At 38.1% G+C, this 15,673-nt stretch overlaps 1 protein-coding gene across 2 annotated transcripts in view; it reads right to left on the bottom strand.

The window, feature by feature from the left end:
• Positions 1–13,842, bottom strand: part of Chrm3 (cholinergic receptor muscarinic 3) — a 262,367-nt gene extending 248,525 nt beyond the window's left edge. The window contains exon 1 of one of the 2 annotated variants that reach the window (XM_051194768.1): positions 13,791–13,842. The gene's annotated coding sequence lies outside the window, so the exon portion shown is untranslated. Of the gene's footprint in view, positions 1–13,780 lie in introns of both variants that reach the window. The other variant, XM_051194767.1, reaches the window with a different exon arrangement.
• Between the last annotated feature and the right edge of the window lie 1,831 nt (positions 13,843–15,673).

Genomic DNA, 15,673 nt, shown 5'->3' with positions numbered 1-15,673 from the left:
AAACCAAACAAACAAACAAAAAAGAACATCAGATGGACCATTTCAATTGATCTTCACAATACAGTAGATATGCTGAAATTACCATCCTACGCTAAGGAAGAAAATGAAGCTCAAGGAGACAGAATGATTTGACCATAGTGATGTAGGAAGAAATAATATTAAAGGAGAAGAAAACTCAGAAAATGATCAGATACATATGCAACTCCATGCCTGAAACTAAATGTTACTCATTTCTATTTTGCAGACAGCATAGAGTTGAAAAAGTAGGGAGAAAGATAGTATGGAGATCTTGTCTTCCTCATTATTTCCCTTTGCCCCTGCTCAGCAGAGAGGAAATAATCAAAACAGCTAACATTTATTGAGTGCTTGGTAAAAGGCAAGTGCTATATATAAACACCTTACCTGTAACTACCTCATTTGTCTCTCCTGATAGTGTTTATGAGGTGCTTATGACTACAGAGTACAGATGGGTGAAGGAGATTAGGAAATTAGTTTGCCCAAGGGGGAGTAAGCATTGAATCAACATCCATGCACTTTAAAGCCACATTTTTAACCTTGATGTCAGGGCTGTTCAAATTTTAGTGTGCCTATGAGTCACTTGGAGACAATGTGGACAGCAGTATATGACTCACTAGGGCTGAGTTGGGGTCAAAGATTCTGTATTGCCAATAGGCTTCTAGCTAATGTTCCTTGGACTACACCTGAGAATTAGATTTCTTTTATTAGCCCCTGAAAGGGTTGAATATAGTCACTCAAGTGACTAGAGTTCTCATTCCAGGGAGTATGAAAACAAGAGAGGAGAACCCCTGATTTTGTCTCTGAGCTAGGTTTGCTCTTTAGTTTTGTTCAGAGCAACTGAGTCATCCTCCATGATGGTTCCATGCCTCTAGGTGTAAACCACACAATCTCTGTTCTCTTATAAGAATATCTGCCGTATGAAGCATATGCGACAAGGGTCTAGGCACTATTTAATGATGTCCATTACATACTTTAATTGTCCTTCTTCTGAATGGTCATACCCTTGTCTTTATTATAGTTTCAATGTTCCACAGTGTCCCACCTCTATTTCTCAGTGAGGCACATTTCTTCATAAAAATTACTCTAGCTCATGCAGCTTGTCATTATGTATTCATTAAAATGAAATTTATTGATAAGGAAATTAATTGACTATATTAGCATCTTCTCCCAGTATTGGGGATAAAATTTAGAGCCTTGAACATACCAGCCTTCTATTCAGCCATATCCCAGTCTTCTGGTTAAGTTCAAATTAAACTTGAACTCACTCTATAACCTTAGCAGGTCTTGAACCTAATAAGTCACAGGCCCCATCTACACCAATTGGAGGATGAGTGACCCCCTGAAGCACAGGCCCATCTGCAGCCACTGGAGGAAGAGATGTATAGACAACAGTATAAGAATACACTTAACAACATAAAGAGCAATATGGCACCACCAAAAACTAGGGATTCTACACCAGCAAGACCTGAACATTCCAACACACATGAACCAGAAGGAAATATGCTTAAAAATAACTTTATGAAGATGATAGAGGTCCTTAAAGAGGAAATGAGAAACCCCCTTAAAGAAATGGAGGAAAATACAAACAAAAATGGAAGATATAAACAAATCCCTTAAAGAAAGCAGAAAAAGCCAATAATAAACAATCAAATAGGTAAAGGAAACAGTTCAAAACTTGAAAATTAAAATAGAGGCAATAAAGTAAACACAAACTGAGAGAATGCTGGAAATGGGAAATCTCCATAAATGATCAGGAACTAAAGATGCAAACATAACCAATAGAATGCAATAGATAGAAGAGAGAATCATAAGTATTGAAGGTACAATAAAGGAATTAGATTCTTTGACTAAAGGAAACATTAAATCCAACAAATTCTTAACACAAAATATCCAGGAAATATGGGACACCATGAAAAAAACTAAACCTAAGAATAATAGGTATATAAGAAGGTTAAGAAGTCCATCTAAAAGGTACAGAAACCATATTGAACAAAATCACAGAAGAAAACATTACCAATCTAGAGAAGTACTTGCCTATGAAAGTACAAGAAGCTTACAGAAACCAAATAGACTCGATCATAACAAAAGTCCATTCACCACATAATAACCAAAACACAAAATATACAGAATAAAGAAAACTATTAAGAGATGCAAAGGAAAAAAATGCCAAGAAACATATAAAGGCATACTTATCAGAATCACACCTGATTTCTCAATGGAAACTTTGAAAGCCAGAAGGTGCTGGGTAGATGCTTTGTAGGCACTAAGATACCATGGATGCTAGCCTAGACTACTATACTCAGCTAAGCTTTTAATCACTATAGACTGAGAAAACAAGATATTCCATGACAAAACCATATTTAAACACTACATATCCATAAATCCAGTGCTACATAAAGTACTAAAAGCAAAACTCCAACACAAGGAAGTTAGCTACACCCACAAAAGCATAGGCAATAGATAATACAATATTACCACCCCCAAAAGAGAAACACATATACAATACCACTACCACCACCAAATCCAAAAATAACTGGAATTAACAATCATTGGCCATTAATACCTCCTAATATCATCGGTCTCAATTCACCTATAAAAAGACGTTAACGGAATAGATGTGAAGACAGAATTCATCCTTCTGCTGCACATAAGAAACGTACCTCAACTTCAAAGATGGACATTACCTCAGAGCAAAGGGTTGAGAAAAGATTTTACAATCAAATGGACCTAAGAAAGCTGGTATAGCTGTCCTAATATCCAACAAAATAGATTTCAAACTAAAAATAATCAAAAGAAATGAAGGACATTCCATATTTGTTACAGAAAAAAAATTCATCACTATGAAGTCTCAATTCTCAACATCTATGCCCCAAATATAAGGGAATCCACATTTGTAAAAGAAACATTACTAAAGGTTAAATCACACATCAAAGTTCACACACTAATAGTGGGAGACTAAAATATCCCACTCTCACCACCAGACAGGACTACCAGACAGAAACTTAACGGAGAAATAAAGGAACTAATAGAAGTTATGATTCAGTTGGGTTTAACTGACATCTATAGAACATCCCACCCAAACACAAAACAATATACCTTCTTCTTTTCAGAACCTCATGGAACCATCTCCAATATCTACCACATACGTGGCAACAAAGCAAACCTCAACAGCTACAAAAAAGTGGAATAACCCCCTGTATCTTATCAGATCACCATGGATTAAAGTTAGATTTCAACAGCAACACAAATTGCAGAAAGCCTACAAACAGGTGGAAATTAAACAAGACTCAATTGTATTACTCCTGGATCAAGGAAGAAATAAAGAAAGAAACTAAACATTTCCTAGAATTCAACAAAAATGGATTCACAACATAACTAAACCTATGGGACACTTTGAAAACAGTGCTAAGAGAAAAAGTTCATAGTGCCTACACAAAGAAACTGGGTAACTCTCACACTAGTGACTTAACAGCACATCTGAAAGCTCTAGAACAAAAGAAGAAAACTCTCCCAGGAGGAGTAGATGCCAGCAAACAAACAAATTGAGGGCTGAAATCAATAAAATAGAAACAAAGAAAACAGTACAAAGAATCAACGAAACAAAGTGTTATTTCTTCAAGGAAATCAAAAAGACACAAACCTTTATCCAAAACTAACCAAAAGGCAGAGAGAGAATATGCAAATCAACAAAATCAGCAATCAAAAAGGGAACATAACAACAGACAATGAGGAAATCGATAGAATCATCAGGTCATGCTTCAAAAACCTATACTCCACAAAATTGGAAATTTAAAGGAAATGAGCAATTTTCTGAGTAGATATAACATACTAAACTTAAATCTAGAACAAACAATTTAAAGAGACTGATAACCCCTAATAAATAAAAGCAGTCATCAAAAGTCTTCCAAGCAAAAATGATCAGGGGCAGATGATGGGAGATGTCATTCTGTAAATATGTTTCTCATATTGGTTAATGAATAAAGCCAATATTAGCCAATAGGAAAGCAAGATAGGTGGGAGTAGGAGACAAGGAGGATCCTGGAAGTAATAAGGAGGAGTCAAGATGTAGAGACTGGAGAGAGCAGAACACCGGCCCCTCTCTCCAGTAAGATAAGACCATGTGAAAATATTTAGATGAATAGAAATGGGTTAATATTTAAGACAGCTAGCCAGTAAGAAATGTTAGTAACTGGCCAACAGAATTATATTTAATACAGCCTCTCTCTGTGTTATCTGGGGCTGGCACACCGGTGGGACCAGACCGGCAGGGGAAACTGCACCTAGCAGGCAGAAGATTTCAGTGCAGAATTTTACTAGAAATTCAAAGAAGAGCTAATATCAATACTCCTCACATTGTTCCACACAATAGAAACAGAAGGGTCATTGCCAAACTCTTTATGAGACTTCAATTACCTTGGTATCAAAACCACACAAAGATGCAACTTAGAAAGAGAACTATAGATCAATCTCTCTCCTAAACATTGATGCAAAAATACTTAATAAAATATTGGCAAACTGAATCCAAGAACACATCAGAAAAGTCACCCACCATGGTCAAGTAGGCTTCATCCCAGAAATGCAAGGATGGTTCAACATACAAAAGTCTGTCAAAGTAATCCACCATATAAACAAACTGAAAAAAAACCCCATATGGTCATCTCATTAGATGCTAAAAAAGCCTTAGACAAAATACAATACCCCTTCATGATAAAGATCTTGGAGAAATCAGGGATACAAGGAGCATACCTAAAGATTACAAAGGTAATATACAGCAAGCCAACAGCCAACCTCAAACTAAATGGAAAGAAATCCAAAGCTATTCCTCTAAAATCAGGAACAAGACAAGGCTTTCCACTCTCTCAATATTTGTTCACTATTGTTCTTGAAGTTCTAGCTAGAAAAATAAGACAACAAAAGGAGATCAAGGGGATGCAAGGGGATCAAGGAGAATGAAAGAAGTCAAACTTTTACTATTTGCAGAATGTGTGTGTGTGTGTGTGTGTGTGTGTGTGTGTGTGTGTGTGATAAACTCCTTCAGTAATGTGGCAGGATACAAGATTAACTAAAAAAAATCATATATATATATATATATATATATATATATATATATATATATATGAAATTAAGGGGCTGAGAAAGAAATCTTAGAAACATCACTCTTCACAATAGCCACAAACACCATAAAATATCTTGGGATAATCATAACCAAACAGGTGAAAAACCTATATGACAAGAACTTTAAGTCTTTAAAGAAAGAAATTAAAGATATCAGAAAATGGAAAGATCTCCATGGTCTTGAATAGGTAGAAGCAACCTATTAAAAATGCTCTCATATCCACCCCTTACACTTGAGTGTATGAGGAATTTCCTTATTATTCTCATAGCAATCCCTAGTGGCAAGGTAGATCACTGACCCCATTTTACAGACAAAAACTAAGGCTGAGAGAAGTGAAATTATAACTAATATTGTTATTATTACCAAGAGTGCTACTGATATTACTGGGAGCAATAAAGGTAAATTCAAAGCATTTGAATTGACACTGCTCTTAATGCCAGTCCCACCAATAGTCAGGTCTATCATAACAACATCCCACACTCTAGTACCAACTTCTGTCCTAGTTTCTTTCTCTTGTGATAAACACCATGATACAAAGCAACCTGGGGAGAAAAGGGTTTATTTCACCTTACAAGTTATAGTTTATCATGAAGGAAAGTTGGCAGAAACCCAAAACAAGAACATGGGGGCAGGGACTGATGCAGAGTCCATGGAGGATCACTGGTGACTGGTTTGTACTTCATGGCTTGCTCAGCCTGCTTTCTTATACAATCCAGGAAGAGATGGCCAGAGGAGGCACTACCAACAGTGGGCTGAGCCCTCCCACATCAATAATTAAGAAAATGGATGTGTTTTTTGCCAATTTGATGGAGATATTTTTCACAGTTGAGATTCCCTCTTCCCAAACAATTCCTTTTTTTAAATTTAATTTATTATTTTACATGTTGATCCCAGTTCCTTCTCCCTCCCTCCTTCCCTCACTTTTACCCTCTCTGCCCTCTCACATGCACTCTAACCACCCTCCCCTCCCACCCCCACCCCAATTCCATATGTAGGACAATGCCATCCAGTTGGGGTAGTGTAGATCTGACAGGTCATTTGAAGTAGGGACTAGGGCTTCTCTCCTGTTTCCTGTTAAGGCAGTTATCCCTCCATGGGGGATGTGTTAGCAAGGTCCTTTTGTGCACCAGGGATACATCCTGGCTCCATCCCTTAGACTGCTCTATCCTTCTGGCTGAGACCCATATTCAGGGGGCTTGAGTCAGTACCATGCTGGCTTCCCTGCTATCAGTCTGGGGCCCGTTAGCTCCCCCTTGTTCAGGTCAGCTATCTCTATGTGTTTCTGCAGCCTGGTCTTGTCTTCTCCATCTGCATCTGGGTTCTAGTTCGACTCAGTGTTTATGTATGGGAGTTTTCTCCTGTTTCCAACAGGTATTAGATTAGGGCTCCATGATGGTGGATAAGCTAGTTAATTGATCTCACTATCCGGGAAGGGCATTTATGGTAGCCTTTCCACGGAAGCTCAAATTGTTAGTGGGCGGCAGTCTTGTAGTTCTCTAGACCTTTCTTTAGTTTCAATTTTAACATACAAAAATCTATCAGCATGATCCACCATATAAACAAACTGAAAAAGAAAAACCATATGATTATCTCCCTAGATGCTGAAAAAGCCTTTGACAAAATTCAACACCTTTTCATGATAAAGGTCTTGGAGAGGTCAGGGATAACAGGAACATACCTAAACATAATAAGATCAATATACAGCAAACCAACTGTCAACATCAAACTGAATGGAGATAAACTTAAGCCAATTCCTCTAAAATCAGGAACAAGACAAGGCTGCCCTCTCTCTCGATATCTCTTCAATATTGTACTTGAAGTTCTAGCTAAAGCTATAAGACAACAAAAGGAGATCAAGGGGATCCAAATTGGAAAGGAAGAAGTCAAACTGTCTCTATTTGCAGATGATATGATAGTTTACATAAACTCTACCAGGGAACTCCTACAGCTGATAAACACCTTCAGCAAACTAGCAGGATACAAGATAAACTAAAAAAAAAAAAAAAAAAAAAAATCAGTAGCCCTATTTTTTTCAGACTACAAAGAGACAGAGAAAGAAATCAGAGAAACATCACCCTTTACAATAGCCACAAGCAACATAAAGTATCTCGGTGTAACACTTACCAAACAAGTAATAGACCTATATAATAAGAACTTTTTGGCTCTAAAGAAAGAAATTAAATTAGATAGCAGAAAATGGAAAGATCTCCCATGCTCTTGGATAGGTAGGATAAACATAGTAAACATGTCAATCTTGCCAAAAGCAATCTACAGCTTCCCAAACAATTCTAGCCTGTGTCAAGCTGACAAAGACATTCCCAGCACATCATCTAGTTTTTACAATTTTGGAAGAAGAGAAGCTCATGGTGGAATCTTCTTGGCTCATAATTATGTCTTTTTATTAAGTCTTTATATAGTCATATAGCAGATCTCTTAAATTTATTTTTTAGGTCTAGTCCCATTCAAGGTGGTTCTGTCATTATCCACAAGCACCTTCCAAACATCCCACCTTCAAATCACTTTGGAAGTCAGGATCTTAACATAGTGATTTGAGGCACATGAAATCACTCAAATCATAATATCCATGACTAACATTTCTATAACAAGCACTGCACTGTTCTTATAATCAAAATACATGAATGTGTTCATAATATACTATTAAAGTATTGTGTTCTATAGGTCACTGTCCATTAATGTTACCCCCATGCCTTGACCATGTCAGGCCTTTCCAGTGCTTTTATTTTTTTTTTTGCATTCAGGATAAAATACAAGCTCATTTAGTATAGATGGTCCATTTCATTCTATTCCCCTCCCTTTATCCATTCTGTTATCCCACATCCTCTGTGTGATCATCAATGTCCAGAGCTGTTATTTGCATTGCTTTCATATTTACAACCCCCTGTTGTTCTGTTGTTCTTTGTATTTTTTTTTTTCACTTAAACTCTGTCCTCTAAAAAAGACAAATATTGTAAGTTTTCTCTCATTTGGGGTCTGATTTTATACAAATACACAATATTATGCATGCACATATGACATGAAAGTAAAAGTAAATTTGGGGAAAAAAGGGGACTAATGGGAGGGGTGAGGAAATAGAGGGTGGGTATGAAGGGAACATACTCAATGTATAAGTTGTTTTCAGGTTAAAATACATTTAAAAGAAAGAAAAATAGAATATATAAAGTCCAATTTATACACATAGAAATATTTCTGTTTGTCAAAGGATAAAGACTTACACCCACATTGTAATTTCATTTTAAATAAAATATATTTGGCCTTAAGGTCAATCAGTCAGTTCATCAAATCTATTTAGTTGTGTCTGGTTTCATATTGCTCTTTTCTTAAAGTTGCATTCCTAGCCCCTAAAGTCATGCAAATGCATTGCCTCTTATTCTAACTTACATGCCAATCACCATCTCCCTTTTATAAACATTTCTTCTACATAGCATCTCTGAGTCTATCCCCATAAAAACTCCAGGACTTCAAACAAATCAAAGACACAGATCATGGTGGTTTGATCACATAACTTGAACCTGGTGCCATAACGAAGAATTCACAGAATTAAAAAACACACACAGCTTATCATCAATCACATTGGATTTTCAGCTCATCAAAGGAACAGGCTTCTTATTAAAGCATCCATACTGGTCACCTTGCACTCCTATCCCAGGAACACGCAGCAAGAATTAAATAAGTGTCTTGCTGAAAGAACACCCTGAAATTGGAAAGGGTTTGCTGCCTCAGAACAATGAGAAATTGTATAAATTGAATTTCCTGTTTTTCCCTATGATACTGGAATGCAAATGTAATGCACGCGCGCGCGTGCGCGCGCGCGCACACACACACACACACACACACACACACACACACACACTACCCCACACGCTCCATTTTATCACATTACAAGCTTCCCTTAAGGCTTTCTTCAATGGCTGTGAAAGTTTCCTCTGGCCTCCCATGTATGCTGCTTGGCACAAAGGTCATTCCTTTAATTTCAAGTCCATTTCCACAACTTTTTCATCATGAGCACAAGAACCCTCCTGCTTCTCTCAGACTGTAATTGTATTTCTCTGTGTTGTGCAGCTTTTTAAAACCCTTCTTTTCCTTAAAAACTACCACACACAAACTCCAAACCTGAATTTTCATGAACATAATCTCCCAGTTTATCTTGCTTGCTATGACTGTGTTGCTGTATTTTTTAAGATTTATTCTTGTTAATTTTTACAATATTTGTTTTATTTATGTATATGCATGTTTACCTGAATGCATGCATATCACATGCATGCCTGGTGCCTTCAGAGGCCAGAAGAAGGCATTGGATCCCCTGAAACTGGGGTTACAGATGCTTGTGAGTCACCATGTGGGTGCTGAGATCTGAACCCAGATCCTCTGTAAGAACTGCAAGTACAGTTTTCTGTGCATAGGACTAAGAGAGAGGAAGGTGTCTTCCCTGCTCTCCACCTTGTTTATTGAGACAAAGTGGCTCACTAATCTGGCTGGCCAGCAAGCTCCACAGAGGTACTTATTTCCTTCTTCCCCTCACTGAACTGAAATGAAACTCATGTGCCATTATACATGGCTTTTTATAGCAGTCCAAAGATCTGAGCTCAGATCCTCATCCTTGGGTGACAAGCACTTTACTCACTGAGCCACCTCCTCTCCTCCTGTGTCTGACTTTTATCATAGGTATGTCCTTTAAAGGATGGATGGCCATTTTTGTTCAGTTTTAAAAAGCAGATGGTTCTGTTCAAAAGGATCAGTCTCAGTTTTTAAATGTTTTCCTAACATATAATTATCATCTACCAGAGACCCAAAAGTACTGTCAGTGTGACTGAAATCTGAATGTAAATATTTTATCAACAGCTGTCAAATCTCAATTGGCAGCAAATAGAAAGCCCCTGCATTGCTATCATCTAGGCAGGAGGCTACAGCACTTAATTGACAGATCAGACATTCTTCTGGTTTCCATGTTCCTGTCAGCATTTATAATGTATTTACATGGTATGCCACTCTACACAGTCGCTGTGACAATCAACATGAAGAGCAAGTAACTTTGCTGTGCTCTCTGGGAGACACCCAGCACAGGGTGGCTGCCTGCCTTTCAGTATGTTGCTTCAACTCATGGTGTCTGCTCCTGACATATACTGAATACTGGTAACAATGGGTTATTACCACGTCCATAAACAGATAAGGGTTTGCCATTAGCAGTTGGAAAACTCAGTGTTTTACTTTTTGAGTCTTCATTCAATCAACTTTCTGATTGTGAATGTGATCGGTTTAGCAAAAATAAAACAAAAATCTGTAGATACACATAGAAATGACATTTCACCCTCATTGTAGATCAAAGAGACCACTAAATTGAGATTCCTCAAGAGGTCTATCCAAACAATTTATGTTATTTTCTGCTTGGACCATTGCCTGCCACTCTGGCCGGTTGCTTAGCATTGTCCCCTAGGATTTTTTCCATTCTTATCCACTGAAGCAGCAGACATATTGGAGTAATCTATAAGCAGTGACTAAGTTCTTTGAGAGCAATTAAATCTACACTATTTTCTAACTCTGCAGCCACACCTTTAATAAATATAAGTCTCCATCAGGGAAGAGTGTGCTTTAGGGAATGAGAATAACAGACGAGGGAGAGACAACAAATTATAAACAACTGTGACCCAATTATAACTATCTTGCCCTTAAGCTATATCAGTATTTGCTAGCAATCAAATATTCTAATATGCTTTTAAAAGTTACATTTTTCAGTTTTAAATGGAATAGAACGTGGGTTCCCAGGTCAAGCCAGAGAGGAAGAGGATGTGTGTGAATGATTGGAAGTGCCAAATGGTGTGAAGTGTTAGCGAGCTGTGCCAAGGACCCAAGGGAGGAAACAATGAGATGCATTCAAGAAGAGAAAAAAAAAAAAAAAGGGTAAAGTCAGAGCTTATGAAATCGAAGAGAACAAGAATGAGTGAACTAGAACCCTTCAGACGTGCTAACTCATGGCAGTGTATTGCAGCTCGCTGCACACGTGTAGGACAGAAGAGGAGGGTTCAAGCAGGTCTTATTAGGTTTCCTGGAGTGGATTTTGTTGAGTATCCAATATGTTTCTGTGTAGCCAGCATGGAAGTCAAGTGATCATCAGGAAGCTAATGCCCTCATCTGAGAGGCAGTGGGATACCTTAGAGTAATGAGGAATGTGGCAAAAGATACCAGAGACATTTGGAGGAAAGTGAAGGAAAAAGGAGGAGCTGATAACCCAAGGATTGCAGGCCGAAAGAGGCACTTGGTCTTTCCTAAATATCAGAGAAAACCCAAGGAGGTGTGGGACAATTTTGTGTGATCAGCCTGAAAGAACATCTTTACACTTTCCACTCACAAAGAGCTGAGTTTCTCAAAAAGGCAAAACGACCTAAAAACAAAACAAAACAAACAAAAAACCCAAAACTATCCAGATGACTTGTCACCTGCCAGCCTGTCCCTTTCATTTCCGGCTTAGGGATTTTCCCCATTATTCAGTCCCCCCCCCTCCCTGGATGCAGCTCAGTGCCTTCCTCAGCACCTGGCATGATTGTTTTCTTGGAAAGAAATCTCATTACATAATTTAGTTTCTATCTACATTATTTCTTTTCTGGAACCAAATAAACATGATTAAAAATAATGGCTGTATGAAGAAGAATATTTGAGGTTGACATCATAGGATAAAATATGGATTTTGGTGGCCATACATAGACCACAATTTCTAAACATTTATTTCAAAAGTACAAAATAAGATAGAAGATGCTAGAAATTAGTACTGCATTTATTGCATTACCCAGGATCCAGGCAACTCCAATGTATCTCCATTCTCCCAGACCTGATGTTTTTTGTGTATATACTTTCCCTTTTTCCCCCAGAAAGGAATAGATTCACTTGGTTTACTTAATTTGATAAGTAAAATAATCTAATGGAAATCTTATGAACTCACAAAGTATTTCTTAGCTGAGCAGGCCCACTTAATAACTTAAAAAATATAACCAGCAACAGCACAGGCTCCTGGTATCACACTGCCAGGTGCAACATGGAGAAGGTCAACCAATAGTCCAAGTATAAAAGTCATGAATGCCACAGACTGGATAAAGTTCTTAACATCTTAGAGCTGTCTCATCATCTGCAAAATGCAGATAAAAGAAGTACACAACCTATCATACTGCTGTGAAGATTAAGTAAAGTGTGGGCAGATGTTGAGCATAAAGACCCAGTGTGAAGGCTATGAATCTGCTTGGTCCTCGATTGGATCTGAGTGTCAGATGACCCAATAAGCTCTGCTAAGTGATTGCATGAATATGCATTTGTGTGTGTGTACAAGTGTATGCTGTGTGTGTGTGTGTGTGTGTGTGTGTGTGTGTGTGTGTCTATAGTCTCTTCAGGGCTTACACTTATTTTCTCTTTCTGTTCCTCTGTTCCCAACCCCTATGGCTGTTCTGTATCTGTCTTTGAGATTGAAATATGAGGTTATGCCTCTCCACTAGGACCCTGAGACAGAAGCAAAGGAAAACATTTCAAAGTTAGTTCTTCCTAAGGAAACTTTCTTTAGGTATGTTGCCCAGAGTCCATTGGCTAGAACCAGATCAAACAGCTATAGCAGAGTGCTGGGGAGATGGGATGGGATGCTGTTTTATTTTTCCTCAGAGACAAGATTTCATGTGGTAGCCTGTCTAGCCTGAAACTCATGAAGCCTAAACTGGTTTAAGTTCATGGCAATCTTTCTGCCTCAGTTTCCTGAGTACCAGAGTTATAGTTATGAGTCATTGTACCCTTTATGATGTAAACCTTTTAGTTGAAGTGTTATTCTGTCCTTCACAGCATCAAGTTTTTGTCAGGAAGGAAGAATGCATTTTGGGTAGCATAGTAACAGTGTTTACTGGATAGAAAAAGTTGTCAGCAATAACATGGAAAGAAAATTGTGCTGTCTCATACCTTCTCTTTCTTTATTCTCACAATCTGAATTTGGACCACTTGAACAAAAACAATATAAATCAAAGGACAGTTCTTAACCTAGCAGATTTGTAGAAGCATACCACCTCCCCAGAAGCTATTCAAGAATATGCATGTACAGTGATATGTTTGTATAAACTAAGAAATGTGATGGTAACGCAAATATTCTGCATTCTGATGTTGTTGAGGTAAATTATTATATCTATCTATCTATCTATCTATCTATCTGTATATCTATCACCTATCAATCAATCATCTACATATCTGTCATCTATTTACCATCTATTTATCATCTCTATACACACACACACACACACACACATATTTAAAATAAAGTCAGCTTGGTTCAATTTCACTTAGCATGCCTTGACTTTAAATTTGAATCAGATGATTAAATGACAGAGTTATTTCTACTAAGATACAATTGAGCAATTGAGCATGTCTGTATAGTCATATCAAGATGCACACAGTCTGGAAATAAATGCGAACAAATTGTAATGACAAGTATGTATATAGACGCCATGGTGAAATCCATTATCTATAAGGGGAATAGGTGATGCAAACAGCATAAAATTTAAGTTGTCCCCCAAACCAACTCATAATTTGTATTTATCACTGGTTAGTTCTTACAGATCAAGGCATCAATTCCCTTGCAAGCAAAATATCCACTAGAAAAACACTTACCTTACTGTACCTTTGCTGAAGTTTGGAATGTCACGTGCTTGGCCACTACTCAGAATGCAGCACTAGAAAAAAATAAAATGTGGTTAAAAAATAAAAAAGACCATGGGAAGGGAGAGGTCAACAGTTAAGAGAAAATGCTTCTAAGCAATGTGAAAGAGTTATAGAATTTCAGATTGGAAGTGAATCCACTAGTTGCAAGACTGAACTTTCATGTTACTAGCAATAAGGGCACAGGGATTCAGAAAAGCTAAGTTATCTGTCACTAAGGACTGGGGATATGGCTCAGTATGTAGAGTCCTGCCGCAAGTACAAGAACCTCAGTTCTATCTCGAGAATTCACATTAAAAAGCCTGGCATGGTGGTGCACAACTGTAATTCGAGCACTTGCAAGATGGAGACAGAGGAGGCATCCCAGAGTTTCAGGCATGTGGGAAAATTTATTAAAGGGGGTGGGGATGTGGGTGGGAAGAACTGAACCTAACTGGCTCTTGGTTCTGTAGCTTCACTTCTCAAGACTCCCTAAGCTCAAGCTGACAAAGAGAGTCACCAACGAAAGTGAGAACAATGACATTCCCATCCCTCCCTTTTCAGCCCCACTTATTTTTAAAGGGAAGTCATATATTTAATATCCCAAAGGCCTTGCATTCCACCTTGCCCCAAACCATTCAAGAACATACTCATGAGATGACTTCATGAAGAACCCCATCTTATACATGGAAATAATGAAATGCTAAGGAAATCCCTCTACTCCAATCAATTGTAGCACCTACTTCAAAGCTGTAGCACTAAGTCACAACCTTAGAGAAATTACCAAATTAGTGTTCTGTTGTGATAAATACCATGATCAAAAGCTCATGGAGAGGATAGGGTTTATTTCACCTTATGGGTTATAGTTCATCACTGAGGGAAGTTGAGGCAGGAATTAAAGCAGAGACCACAAGGCAACACAGCTTACTACCTTGCCCCTTACAATCAGCTTAGCTACCTTTATATGTCTCAGGGTTACCCGTCTAGGAATAACTCTGCCCATAGAGGGCTAGGTTGTCACATCTATCAGAGATCAAGCACATTTCCTAGGGACATGACGATAGGTAAATCTGATGGAAGCAGTTTTTCAACAGAGATTCCTTCATCCCAGGTATGTCTAAGTGTGTGGCAATTTGACAAAACCTGTGAGCACATGAAGCACTTTTTAAAAATTTAATCTAATTTTTAATGATTATGTGCATGTATATGGAAAATTGAAGCCAACCTTAGGAACACTTTCTACTTCCTTTGAAGCAGGTCATCTCATCAGCTTGAAGTTCATTTGTTAGGCTAGGTAAGCTGGCTGTTAGGGCCCAAGGATATGTAATTCTCTGTGTTCCCAGTCTAGACTTATAAGCGTGTGCCATCACATCCAGCATCTTCAAGTGGTCCTGGAGACCAAACTCAGGTACTTATGCTGATGTGTCAAGCACTTTATCCACCTGACACCAGCCCAGGAAGCACTTTTAAAGGTTAATCATGAAAAGAAGAGTAGCACCATGGAAAGAAAGCAGAGAGGAAGCCCATGGATGCAAAGGATGCTGCTGTGAAGGTGTGAAGGAAGTAGGCATCATAGGAAAGCAAATGTGACCAGGACTACACAGAAGAAACAGGTAAGAAAGAGCAGCTTCAAAAGGAGAAGTAGGAGGGAGCATCCAGTCACACACAATGGTCTTTCTTAGCAAGGAAGAAGGAATTGAAACAAACTCTGCAAGTTTGCCCTGTGACACGAGCTCAGAGATGTACTGAAAACTTTAAGGTTTTTATAGCAAATGGAAATTGTAATTCAAATGTCAAAATAGATCTACATTGTGTTCATTTAAGTCTGCAATTAATAAGATGGGGGAAAACGAGAAGCCTGGGCAC

This window comes from Phodopus roborovskii, unplaced genomic scaffold (genome assembly GCF_943737965.1).
Source record: "Phodopus roborovskii unplaced genomic scaffold, PHOROB, whole genome shotgun sequence".
In the NCBI taxonomy this organism is placed as follows: Eukaryota; Metazoa; Chordata; class Mammalia; order Rodentia; family Cricetidae; genus Phodopus; species Phodopus roborovskii.
Note: the sequence above shows the minus strand (reverse complement) of the source record. Positions and strands in the feature narration are given on the sequence as shown.